The sequence below is a fragment of the Tenebrio molitor genome, unplaced genomic scaffold, assembly GCF_963966145.1.
Source record: "Tenebrio molitor unplaced genomic scaffold, icTenMoli1.1 SCAFFOLD_869, whole genome shotgun sequence".
Lineage (NCBI taxonomy): Eukaryota > Metazoa > Arthropoda > Insecta > Coleoptera > Tenebrionidae > Tenebrio > Tenebrio molitor.
In genome coordinates this window covers 1-14,175 of record NW_027184267.1, presented here as the reverse complement: position 1 = coordinate 14,175, position 14,175 = coordinate 1, and the positions used below count along the sequence as shown (strand labels likewise).

Below are 14,175 nucleotides of genomic sequence, written 5' to 3'. Positions count from 1 at the left end.
CCGACTCTTTGTTTCATCGAAAACGTTGTTGACATTAGCAAGGAACGTTAAGGATTCCCTGAAACAGACAATTTCACTGTTTTGGAATAGCAGTATGTGCAAATGAGAGGACAGAAGACTTTGAAAAAAGGAGTGAACAAAACTGTACTTTAGTACAGAATGTTATGTTTATTTTAATTTCAATTGTTCCTGTTTTAATGAGATTTTTTATGTTCCTAAATCATTTTCTATTTTATTATCTCTACCTAGCATAAAAATTAAAATACTTTGCAACATTACGTTATTATACATTGCATATCTGACATAAAATACTTGCAAAAATTACTTAGCTAATTAATATTACGCATGACAACTCACATTATTTACTTTGCAAAACATTATAGAATACATAACAGATAATTGTGACCCTGTGTATTGTTCATTGGAATTAAAATAAAAAAAACGTGATTTCGTCAATCGCCGTTATTTGCGACTTCAGGCAACTGTCGCTAAGAGCTATTTTTGTTTCTCCGTTCAATTTCCCGATAAAATCGTCGACTTAGTTATTAACTTTATAATCTTTTTAATCATTCTTCAGTTAGGTGGTATCAATAATACCACAATAGCCATGTTGCCGGAGTTTTTTGATAAAAGACTTGCTAGTTGGAATACAGAAAATATTTACCAAACACCTATTCACGATAATAAACCGGGGCACTATTGTGGGTTTTCGGTTGGTTTTATATTATATTAGGTACTCACCCTTCGTAACGTGTCTCCACGAAAAAACGTCACTTTCACACTAACCACCTTTCGTTTTAACTCTCGCGACGATAACTGAAATGTTGACGCGCGCCGGACAGATTCACGGACATACAACCACCCACCCACCCCGCGCCCCGGTTTCCGTCTGGACTGGTTCTGTCGTCCGAGTGAGTGCCAAAAATTAGCGTTCGTCTATTAAATGATTGTCGGATGATGATTATTGACGGACACTTTTATCGCACCCGATCACACTTTAGTTACTACCTACGTTTAGTATCGACGACGCATCGTTTCGATTATTGAAATTCGAATTGAATTTTTTTTTTTTCTAGTTTTCGACGTAGATTCGCGTGACACAAATATTATGAGCCTTTTTGGATCGATTTCGTGTGCATCACGCCATTTCTACGGGCGAACGTGAATGTGTGATGTTGACGTGATGGAAGCAACGTTTAGGCAATCCGCATTACGTATTACTATCAATTATATTTTAAACGAATGAAAACTTCAATTCAGAAGTGTGATAATCCCGATCCATTCAAGTTTTGTTAATTTTAGATTAAAAATGCGTGAGTATTGTACTATTGCTAACGATAAAACGATAAAAAGAACAAGAGCAACGGGCCATTAAGTTAATTTAAAAATAACTCGTACCGGATAAGTCGAATACGTATCCAGGGAAAATTTATTAATTTTAAAATTAACAATAAACGAAAAAAAAAGAACAAGATTTCCGTCAGCTGTGTCATAAACGGAGACCGGCGGAAACAGGTTCTCGCCTCCCACCACTTTTGTGTAGCGGCCGCCAAATCAATTTTGTTTTTATATAATTGATTCAAAAAATTGAAATTCACGCATAGTTATCTGTGCCTGAAGTGGGTCATTTTCATTGCATTGTTAGTAAGATCGAAACCATAGAAACCATACAAAACGCATACGACTATTTCTGTTTTTCATTTCACGCACTGTTTTTTATTAGTTACCTAGCAACATGGTCACTGCATTGAAACTTCAGAGTTCCTTCAAAAATTTGAATTTTTAATTTCAATTTTTTGAATCAATGATAGAAAAAATATTGTTTATATTTAATATAAAAATAACTATTGTGGAAAACAGCAAAAAATAAAATAATACCACTAATTGGCGGCTGGTCAGGATAGACCTAACGTTCGAAATTTAGAAAAATATTTTTTTTATTTTAATACTGTTACTTTTCTAATGAAGTGCGAAATAAGTTGTGCCCCATAGCTATCTTTTTTATTTTTCACTACGACAATTACAAAGTGTTGATATTCACAACTTTTCGTGAGCACTTCGATAGAAATGAACAAGAACGCAGGAAAATTCCACACCGAATATTAATATTCTGTCTTGGCCCATGTTTATTTTTATCTACCGCAAAACAAAATGTTCGGATTTGTCAGGGGTATTCTGATTTAAAAAAAGAAGAACATTTGACGAATATTTTAAGTCTCAAACGTTTGGAAAATAATGCAACAACAATTCATAGACTACAAAAAAGCCTATGATTCAGTACCACATTCATGGTTAATTAAAATTCTTAAAATTTATAAAATTAATATTAAATTAAATCACCTTCTTTATATGGATGACATAAAACTTAACAATAACTGAAAATCAATCAATATGTCGTGGTCATTACGAAAATTTAGAATATATAACTAAAGAAGGAGAAATCATTAAAAATTTAAATAAAGGAGAATTTTATAAATATTTAGGTATTAATCAATCAAATCATATTCAACATTCAATTATAAAATTAAATCTATTCTTTTGGTGTTATAAAATGGTCCAAAACTAATTTAAAGAATATAAATATTCAAACTAGAGTTCTCTTTACAAAATTTTGTAAACATCACCCCAAATCTGCTGTTGAAAGATTTAATTTACCACGCGAAAATGGTGGTAGGGGTTTTTCAAATCTAGAAATTCTACAACACAATCAAATTGCTTCACTAAAAAATTATTTTCTCAATAGAGCTCGTGATATGACACTATAGCAAATATAAAACAAAAGTCTTTACATGGGAGATATTTTAAAGAGCTGAGGGTTTTATATTTGCAATACAAGATCTTGCACCGTTTTGGCTCACAGCGAATATAAAAAACGTCATGATATATTCGCAAAAATTATACACATGAATTTAGCAGTTAAATTCAATTTATTAAAGGATACACAACCACATTACATTTATAAACCAGAAAGTTGTTTAGAAAATGACAATTACAAATTATATTTTGATCGCACAGTTTTAACTGACATTCACATTCAGCATAACAGACCAGACATTATTATTTTAAATAAACAACAAAAGCAAGCATATCTTTTAGATATAGCTGTTCCAAATTCACACAATATAACACAGACATATAATACAAAAATTAATAAATATATTATTATAATTTCAGCAACAGGAATAGTACCGCAATCTCTTTTTAAAAATTTAAAAATTTTGGACTTAGAGAACACATAAAACACAAAAAAGTCAAAATGTGGAGGCGAGACGCCGGTAATTATGTTGATAAGCACTGCACTACTGCCGCCGGGTGGAGGTGGGATACGAAAAGAAGATGGGAAAAACCGAATTTTATTATCGTATTTAATTGACGTCACAGTTACTTTGGCGAAACAGGAGCTCGCTTTTCGAAGGCATGATGAAAAAGACAGACGAATCAATTTGATATATAAAACCTAACAGGAACGGCTGGTCCATGAGGTCATTTGGGTAATGACCCCCTAAAAAATAAAGGTTTTACCCAACACCAGCCGCGACTGCAATGTACACAAGATTTTTTCTACAATCGCAACTATGACTGCTACATATTATGTTATTTCAACCAAATCAGAAGTACAATAATTTTGAAAAGTAAGTGCAATGTATACTTCTAAATCTATCTAAATTTATTAATATGTAATTTTTTTCAAAACTATCGATCTTTCTTTGAAACATTTTCAATTCACAATTCACTGTTGGAAGCGCTGTACTTTTTAGTATAAATACGTATACGAAAAATTAAAATAATAGTTGAATTAACACATCGTTAAATGTTACGAGGAACATAGTTTTTTGGATTACACAGCAAAATCTTGGAATTTCAGTCCGATATTACTCCATTGAGTCTTTGGACTCACAAATAAATACCTCGAAAAGCCGACAAACATCTGTCTAGAACTTTTCTAGTAACCAGAGGGTATCGTAAACGACCCGTGTTTAGACCTCTTTCGTGAAAGTGACCGACCGCCGGCGCCACTCGATTTCGTCATAAATCTCAGCCGTACCCCCCACGATAATTGACAAGTCTGTCATACAGCCCTACCATTTAAAACCTTTATTCTCTTCGTTTTAAAAATAGTTTCGCATGGTTTTTCTCTCTTCTCGTTTTACAATGGTCCAGTGACTAATAAATGAGTGTTGTGTTATGAGTTTGTTCGAGCTCAAAAAAACGTGGTTCGAAATTGTTTAACGTTTAACGAATGGTAAGTTATTCTAGTTTTTATGTTGGTCTTAACGTGTTAGGGGCCAAGAATACAACATTGTCTGTCCATTATAACATAGAACTGATATGTTGAATTCAGATCTCTAATTATTTAAAAACCAAAAAAATAAAGCAGCAGTCAAAGTGGCATGTACGCGTAACCTAATATATATTTTTTTTACATTAAAAGATCGCCGTCTTCCTCGTCGCACTTACGACATTTGCATATGTTATCTTTGTTAAACTCACGGAAGGAATATAATGAACCGGTCACCCGTCCAAGTGCTGACCGCTGCCCGCGTGGCTTACCTTCGGTGATCGAACGACAACCTTTACCGTTTGACGAGTTTTTATTCTGCAATTGTTTACAATTAATCGACAAAAAAAATTGTTTTCTTAATTATCTAGTACTTAAAGCTATGAATCTACATGATACGGGTCTGTGCATGTTTCCGAATACCTGCACGAAAAACAAATCGGTTCGGTGGTTGCTATGGATTTCAAAAAAAAACAAAAAGTGTTGGGGGGCAACGGCACGCGGTGTTCCCAAGCGGTCACCCATCCAAGTACTGACCGCGCCCGACGTTGCTTAACTTCGGTGATCGGACGAGAACCGGTGCTTTTCAACGTGGTATGGCCGTTGCCGTGGTGTTTAGGTGTGATCGTTGGTGTAAAATATATTGCTTTTAACATTCCGATGCACGAATATGAACATCAAAACGCGATGCGTTTCGTTTCCGTATGCACTTACCCTCTGACGACCGACGTCGGACCGAACTAACGGGAAATCCCACAACAACCACCACGTCACGCTCTAACGACAAGAGAGACTACTAGACGGACTGGCGATCTCCCGCGTCGCACATTTTTCGACCGCCGGCGGCGGTGGAAAATCCAGAATTTCACCCCACCCACCGCGCTGCTTGCTCCGACGACGACGAGATTCCCACATTTGGATCGACCGAAATATGTAAGTAATATCAGGAAGTTCCGATTTTCGAGAGGAGACCTGTGTTTCTATTTACCTATCTATAATAATTATCGTTATAATCATCATATCATTATTATTATTATTAACATTATTATTTATTACCATTATTATTATTATTATTATTATTTATCGTCCCTCGGATTCGGCGATCTTCGAAAATCCAAGTTGGACCGTTAGACATTCGAACGCGGTGTGCGTGGCTGACGAGTTGTTATTTTTGGCGTTTTTTCTTCGATCTTCACCCCGACTTCGGACGACGCAGGTCGGACACGAAATTACGAAGAGAGAAAGACGGAAGAAAGGAAGAAAACCTGAAGATCCGTCGAAGAAAATATCGGAAAACTCGTAGGTGCGGCATCGGTCGGACGATGAAGACCGTCTCCTTTCGGATGATCCTCTCGACGGACTTTCGGCCGTCCCGAAGGGTCCGGACGGCAACGGGACCCGTCGTCGACTCGTCCCGTTTCAACTTCCGCCGAAAACGATCGACCTGAACGTCGGAGAGGCGGTTCGCGGCATCCTGTTGTCGGAATTGCCTCGGTTCGAACACCAGGTCCTTTCTGTGCTTCGACCGTTTCGGAAGCGTTTGGCGACGCGAAGATGTCGTAAAATCGAGAAGGTGGCGCGGTATTCCGGGAAGAGATGGACCAATATTTCGGCGAACGAAATATGGATTCCCGGAATCGACGCGTCTACCCCGCACCGCCGACGTAAACCGTCGGTCCCGAATCGAAACCGTGACGACCCGGATTTAGGGCTGGTGGTTGGAGGGGCGTGTACCTGATTCGAAACCCACCGACGTTCCGAGACGAACTTCGCTATCTCCAGGGAAACTTCGGAAACCGAGTTCGGCCAGCTTGATCACACGGTGGCGATGGTGATCGAGGAAAGAGGACGATGCCATCACGCGGGCAACGATTCCGAGGCCTGCAATTTCTTCGACGGCGGACGCGGTGCGCGTTCAGTCTTCCGTCCGCAGTGGCGACTATTTTATAAAGACTTAGAAAATTTTTTTGTTCAATTCTCGTTCACGAGGTGCTCGAAGTGTACGTGTGTGAGCAAGTGTTTTTTCAATAATTATTATTAACTTTTAACGTTTTAACGTGAAAGATGGCCGACGTCGAAAATCAAACAGCATCATCGGTCACCACCGGTTCCGCTGCCACCCCTCAATCCCACGCGAAGAAAGAGAAAAAAGCGAAAAATCCCAGGGCGAAACCGTCCCATCCTCCGACATCCGAGATGGTAAACAACGCCATCAAGGGACTCAAGGAACGCGGAGGATCGTCTCTTCAGGCCATCAAGAAGTTCGTCGCCGCAAATTACAAAGTCGACGCCGAAAAGGTCGCCCCTTTCATCAAGAAATATCTGAAAGGCGCCGTGGCGTCGGGATCTCTGGTTCAGACGAAAGGTAAGGGCGCGTCGGGTTCGTTCAAGCTCGCCTCGTCCACCTCCGGTGGTGCCAAAGTCGCCTCCGCCTCCGACAAGAGGAAACCCGCTTCGTCCGCCGCATCCAAGACGAAAAAATCATCCGCCAAACGTACCGCCGTCGCGACGACTTCCGACAAGGCTTCCTCGAAGACAGCCAAAAAACAAGCCTCCCCCAAAGCGAAGAAGACTGCTGCCGAAAAGAAGAGCGCCGTCGCTGCCTCCGCCGCCGCAGCGAAAGCCAAGAAATCGGCCGCCTCCTCGGCAGAAAAGAAAACTAGAGCCGCCCCGAAACCCCGATCGCCTTCCAAAGCGAAGAAATCTAACAAGGCTGGTCCGACTAAAAAACCCAAAGCACCCAAACCCAAGACAGCCAAAGCCATTCCTGTCAAGGTGAAAAAGGCCGCTTCGCCGAAGAGGAAAAAGTGAGAAACGTGGATGGATACTCGACTCATGTTCGTTCGGCTGTGCCTCGTTCCGACGTCATCATCGTACTACCGGCAACGGGGCACGCACAAATGGCCCTTTTCAGGGCCACACGATAATCTACGACGAAAAAAAGAAATAAAACTATCCTTACGGCGAAACCAAATAAAATAGATAGCATCAGCTGGCAGGTAGGTGATGACAGGATGCAATAAAATTTTACGAACGACCGCAACCCAACCCGAATCGAGAGGACCGACCGATTATTGACATTTTTATTTTATTCATTTCCGGTTGAAGGGCGATATATTTTTTTTTTTTTGCCTGTAAGGTTTGAGGTTCTGAAAAGAACCGATTTTTTTGTTATAAAATTCGTGTTTCGTTTTTCTCGGGATGTTGTTGTTCTTCCGAAACACGATGTGGAAAAATTTAAGCGCGTTCACCCCGAATACGTCTGGCAAGTTGGATGTCCTTTGGCATGATGGTTACACGTTTGGCGTGGATGGCGCACAAATTCGTGTCCTCGAACAGACCGACCAAGTAAGCTTCGCTCGCTTCCTGGAGGGCCATCACGGCGGAGCTTTGGAAGCGCAAATCGGTTTTGAAATCCTGAGCGATCTCCCTCACCAAACGTTGAAAGGGAAGCTTGCGGATGAGCAACTCGGTACTTTTCTGGTAACGACGGATCTCACGCAGAGCCACGGTACCAGGTCTGTAACGGTGGGGCTTCTTGACGCCGCCAGTGGCGGGAGCGCTTTTCCTGGCCGCTTTGGTAGCCAGTTGTTTCCTGGGGGCTTTTCCTCCGGTGGACTTGCGTGCGGTCTGCTTGGTCCTGGCCATTTCGAATGAAACGAATGAAAAACAAAACTGACGATCGTTAGACGTGCACGCGTCGAAAGGTAAACGGGTACTAAAAATTCCGCCATATTAAATTGTACTTTTATACGTGAACAAAGTCAACGGCTGACTTCGTCGATTGGTCGATGGTGAACCGTTGAATCTATATAAGGCTCCGTTAGTTGAAATTTTGCGGTAGTTGACTTCCTAGGGACGAGGTGTGCAGGTATTTTGTGTCAGTTGAAATAATCTGAAAAGATGACCGGTCGCGGTAAAGGAGGCAAAGGATTGGGAAAAGGAGGAGCGAAGCGTCATCGCAAAGTCCTGCGTGACAACATCCAGGGCATCACGAAACCCGCTATCAGAAGATTGGCTCGTCGTGGCGGCGTGAAACGTATTTCCGGTTTGATCTACGAAGAAACTCGCGGAGTCCTGAAAGTGTTCTTGGAAAATGTCATCCGAGATGCCGTCACCTACACGGAACACGCCAAACGTAAAACCGTGACAGCGATGGACGTCGTCTACGCTTTGAAACGTCAAGGACGCACCCTCTACGGTTTCGGAGGTTAATTTCCTGGCGCTCTTCACCGTTCGAGAAAACCAGAATAAAATACGAAATACAAAATCGGTTCTTTTCAGAACCACAAAATAAAAATAAGAGGAAAAAAAAGAAACATGATGTTCTTTCGAGAAACAACGGACTACCTGATAAATGTACCAAGATCGTAAACACCCCTTGCTTTCCTTTTGGCATTGCAGTCGTAAATCTTTCTTCATACAGCCAAATTGACGACCGCAATGATAATAATACAAAAAGAAAAGATGCATCGGTCATTTTACGAAAAAAAAAAGCTATAGTGGCCCTGAGAAGGGCCGATATTTTGAGTTTTCGCCACGGAGATGGATCGATCGTTCGTTTAAGGTTTCTTCTCGGTTTTTTTGGGTAAAAGTACGGCCTGAATGTTGGGTAAGACACCGCCTTGGGCGATCGTAACTCCGGACAGGAGTTTGTTCAATTCCTCGTCGTTTCTGATGGCCAGCTGCAGATGACGCGGTATAATACGTGTCTTCTTGTTGTCACGGGCAGCGTTTCCTGCCAATTCTAGAACTTCGGCGGCTAAGTACTCCATGACGGCGGCCAAATAGACGGGAGCTCCTGCACCGACGCGTTCCGCGTAATTTCCTTTTCTGAGAAGACGATGTATCCTACCCACCGGAAACTGGAGACCGGCACGGCTCGAACGGGATTTCGCTTTTCCCTTCACTTTACCTCCTTTACCGCGACCTGACATTTTAAGTTCGTTCGTTAGACACCACGAGAAGTAATAAAACTGACGGACGGGACTCGTCGATTGTAAAAGCTGGAATAACTGGAATAACATGTCTGACTTTTTACGGGGTTCGAGTCCTAGACTCTTATTTCCCCAATCTGGCTGGCAGTCACCTACTCATGTAATGTGTAGGGCTGTGACAGACTTGTCAAGTATCGAGTCACCGTAAACTCTAGCTGATCGGCCTTCAGTTGCGAATCCAGCAGGTCGAGTTTACGGTGTGGGGGTGGGGTTGTGGGAGACACAAATCGCGAGAAAATGGGGACTGCAGAGAACCTAGATCGTCGTCGGAATGCTCCCGCTTTTGCGTGACAACGAGGGCAAAAAACTGCAGAAAAAACCCCTCGTCGGAGCCGAAGAAAAATGGGGGAACGCTCGGAAAACAAATGTAGAAACTACGCAACAATGGGACATCGAAACCTAATCACTACAAATATTTACCGGTTTGGATTCCGTTAACCTGGTCCTCGGAACTGAAGTCGGCCCTGGTGCGGAATCTGAAACACACTTAGTGGTGATGCATTAATATATGCTCCAGAACTTGCGATTGCTCTGGAACAAAATCTGGGGAATTTTGTCGGAGGACTGGAGGTGTGGGAGCCTCAGTCCTGTTGGAGAAGCAGCCATTTTGGCCGCTTGTGCCGCATAGGGGCATTCTCGTCGTAATTGACGGATTCGCGCACGAGTGGGTTCGGGTGTACAGCCGCTTTCGCATGGAATTTCCGTGCATCATCCAGCAGGAATTCTTTGATGGTGGGGAGGTTCGCTTCTCGATGGAGTTGAGTGTTCCTGACGAACCACGGGGCATTAAAAGCCGCTCGGAGGAATTTGTTCTGCACGACCTGCAGTTTCTGGAGTTGCGTGTGAGACACGGTCCCCCAGACCGCAGAGCCGTACATCATGGACGGTCGGATCATTGTACGGTAAATTGTGATTTTGTTCTTGGTGGACATCTTACTTCGCCGATTGACCAGCGAGTTAAGTTGCCCCCGAACCATCTGACCGCGAGTTTTCGCGTGCTCGACTTGATTGTTGAACCGGAGGTGGTTATCGAATGAAATGCCGAGGTACCGGACCTCGTTTTTCCACGGAATGATTTGTTCGAACATTTCGATTTCGCCAACCGGGCGGTGAAAACGCCGACGGGTGAAAAGAATCGCACTGCTTTTGTCTGGGTTCACATCGATTCGCCAGAGGCGAAACCATGTTTCCAGACTCACTACCGCCCTCTGGAGTCGCTCCGTAATTTTTACGGGCGACCAGGAGCGCGTGAGAATTGCAGTGTCGTCTGCATACAGCGCGATCTTTGTTTGATCGGGCTTTGGAATGTCGGCAGTGAAGATTGCGTACAGAGTCGGTGAGAGCACCGAGCCCTGTGGGACGCCTGCCTCGATGTCGCGTTCCGTTGAGAAAACATTCCCAATTTTCGCGTGAAAGTTTCGATTTTGAAGAAATGAGTTAATCAGTTTGACCATCGCCAGTGGCACGCCGGCAACGTGGAGCTTGTAAACAAGCCCGCCGTGCCAGACTGTGTCAAAGGCTTTGGCCACATCAAGAAAAATCGCGCCGGTCGAATGCCGTTGACCGTTGCTTTTCGCAATGAATTCGGTAACGTGAAGAATTTGATCCGACGTCGAATGTTGGGGGCGAAATCCAAATTGTTCGTCAGGTAAAATTTGTTTCTCGTTAGTCACTCTGACCAGACGGGTCAAAATAACTTTTTCGAGAACTTTTCCTATTGAGGATAGGAGACTGATCGGCCGATGATTCTGGGGAAATTTCGGATCTTTCCCGGGCTTCGGAATGAAAATGACGTTGGCCTTTTTCCATCGAGAAGGAAAGTGGCAGAGTCGCAGGCTGGCGTTGATTATTGTGGTCAGAGCGACGACAACTCTGTCCGGCAACAATTTCAGCGCTTTGTTTGGGATGTTATCTGGTCCGGGTGCTTTTTTCACCTTGAGAGACCCGATAATTTTTCGGACCTCCGCCGGCGAAGTTGGTGTAGTGCTTGTCTCGATTTGTCTCGACAGAATGTCTTCGACCTGGTGTTCGATTCGCTCGATGTGATCGACGTCAGCGTCCTCGATGTTCGGCCTGCATTGCAGTTCCAAACTGTCGGCGAACGCCTCCGCTTTCTCCTCATTCGAGAAAACGAGTCCTCGCGTACCGTGAATCGGTGGTAGTGGTTTTTTGTTTGAGCGGAGCGCTTTCGCCATTCTCCAGATCGAGTTGTCCTCCGCAGTGAGAGATTCGAGTTTTCTTTCCCATTGATCATTGCGGTGATCAATGAGCGCGTACTTGACTTCATTGCCGAGACGATTCGCCTCCCTCCTGTCGACGGCGTCGCCAGTCCGGTGAGCTAGGCGCCTCGCAAGATTTTTCGCACGGATGAGGTCAACGATCCATTGCGGTACATTGTTTTTGTTTTTGTGTCGCGGCTCGACCCGAATTCGAGTTGAGTGAGTCATCGCTGTTGTGATTTTACGCTCGAGCGTGCCAGCTGCGCGCTCAAGGTCGTCGACATTCCTGATGCGGGGAACAGGTCCGTACTCGAGATTTAAAAATTCCGTAAAACGCGGCCAGTTGATGTTTTGAACGGGTGTGTTTGTAATGTCGTTTGCCTCGTCACCGATATGCATCAGGACGGGCACGTGGTCTGAGTCGAGCGCCTGAGAGGCGTGAAGTCGTAATTGATTGTAAAAGCTGGTAGCTGTGCTTCGAATTTATAGCCTCCGTGATAGGAGAATAGGACGTGACGATTGGTGGGAGCCCGTTTTCAGGTGGGGTTCTGGTGAACACACTACCTATCAGAAAGGTGGTGGTGCAAAGTTAACGCACGCACACGAGTCAGAGCAGTTCGCGAGTTTGTTGAATCGAATTGAATTGAAAAATGCCGCCGAAGACAAGTGGTAAGGCAGCCAAGAAGGCCGGGAAAGCTCAGAAGAACATTTCCAAGAGCGACAAAAAAAAGAAGCGCAGGAGGAAGGAGAGCTATGCCATCTACATCTACAAGGTGTTGAAACAAGTCCATCCCGACACCGGTATCTCTAGTAAGGCTATGAGCATAATGAACAGTTTCGTGAACGACATCTTCGAACGTATCGCCGCTGAAGCTTCCCGTCTGGCACACTACAACAAACGTTCGACGATCACCAGCAGAGAAATTCAAACTGCCGTGCGTCTGTTGTTGCCCGGTGAGTTGGCCAAGCACGCCGTCTCCGAAGGTACCAAAGCCGTCACCAAGTACACCAGTTCGAAATAGATGTTTTTCGTTTTCGACACATTTATAAACGGTTCTTTTCAGAACCACAAAAACTCTCGAACAAAAAAGAAAAAGACGTGAAACAGCGATTTTTAATTAACTTTTATTATGTCATTATGACAGCGAAAAAATATGAAAAATGTTACATACAGTTTAAGAAAGCGAGAAATGCAAAATTTTTCTATAAAAAATAAACATGCTATTTAAGCTATGTAAATATATTGGATGAACAGTAGGCCCTTTAGGTTTCATGCATTATCGGTATTTTGCACCCATGCCTATCCAACTTGTAGTTATGTGGTTATTGTATTCGAAATAATTTAGTTGATTGAGGTTATGTTATGAATAAATTTCTATTTTGCCAGAATACAACTCTTCGGAAGAAGAAATCAAATAAACAATCGTACATCTGCTGAACAACCTAGTTGATGGTTGATGGATTTGCATTACCCAGCATATAGCCTAAATGTTCATCTTTAGTGAAATTAAAATTACTTAGCTTTTTTAAGAAAGAAAAAATTAGAACGAATTCTCATCGAAAAAACCGCGATTCCTACAAATGATACAGATGGTTTTGTAGTCGCGTATGTTATTGAATACAATGAGCCGACATTTTTCCGACTCTTTGTTTCATCGAAAACGTTGTTGACATTAGCAAGGAACGTTAAGGATTCCCTGAAACAGACAATTTCACTGTTTTGGAATAGCAGTATGTGCAAATGAGAGGACAGAAGACTTTGAAAAAAGGAGTGAACAAAACTGTACTTTAGTACAGAATGTTATGTTTATTTTAATTTCAATTGTTCCTGTTTTAATGAGATTTTTTATGTTCCTAAATCATTTTCTATTTTATTATCTCTACCTAGCATAAAAATTAAAATACTTTGCAACATTACGTTATTATACATTGCATATCTGACATAAAATACTTGCAAAAATTACTTAGCTAATTAATATTACGCATGACAACTCACATTATTTACTTTGCAAAACATTATAGAATACATAACAGATAATTGTGACCCTGTGTATTGTTCATTGGAATTAAAATAAAAAAAACGTGATTTCGTCAATCGCCGTTATTTGCGACTTCAGGCAACTGTCGCTAAGAGCTATTTTTGTTTCTCCGTTCAATTTCCCGATAAAATCGTCGACTTAGTTATTAACTTTATAATCTTTTTAATCATTCTTCAGTTAGGTGGTATCAATAATACCACAATAGCCATGTTGCCGGAGTTTTTTGATAAAAGACTTGCTAGTTGGAATACAGAAAATATTTACCAAACACCTATTCACGATAATAAACCGGGGCACTATTGTGGGTTTTCGGTTGGTTTTATATTATATTAGGTACTCACCCTTCGTAACGTGTCTCCACGAAAAAACGTCACTTTCACACTAACCACCTTTCGTTTTAACTCTCGCGACGATAACTGAAATGTTGACGCGCGCCGGACAGATTCACGGACATACAACCACCCACCCACCCCGCGCCCCGGTTTCCGTCTGGACTGGTTCTGTCGTCCGAGTGAGTGCCAAAAATTAGCGTTCGTCTATTAAATGATTGTCGGATGATGATTATTGACGGACACTTTTATCGCACCCGATCACACTTTAGTTACTACCTACGTTTAGTATCGACGACGCATCGTTTCGAT

At 42.5% G+C, this 14,175-nt stretch overlaps 1 non-coding gene across 1 annotated transcript; it reads right to left on the bottom strand.

Moving 5' to 3' along the window:
* Positions 1-4,767: 4,767 nt before the first annotated feature.
* On the bottom strand, positions 4,768-4,887 carry LOC138141069 (5S ribosomal RNA). The gene has a single exon (XR_011162965.1). It is a non-coding gene; the product is annotated as a 5S ribosomal RNA (ribosomal RNA).
* Between the last annotated feature and the right edge of the window lie 9,288 nt (positions 4,888-14,175).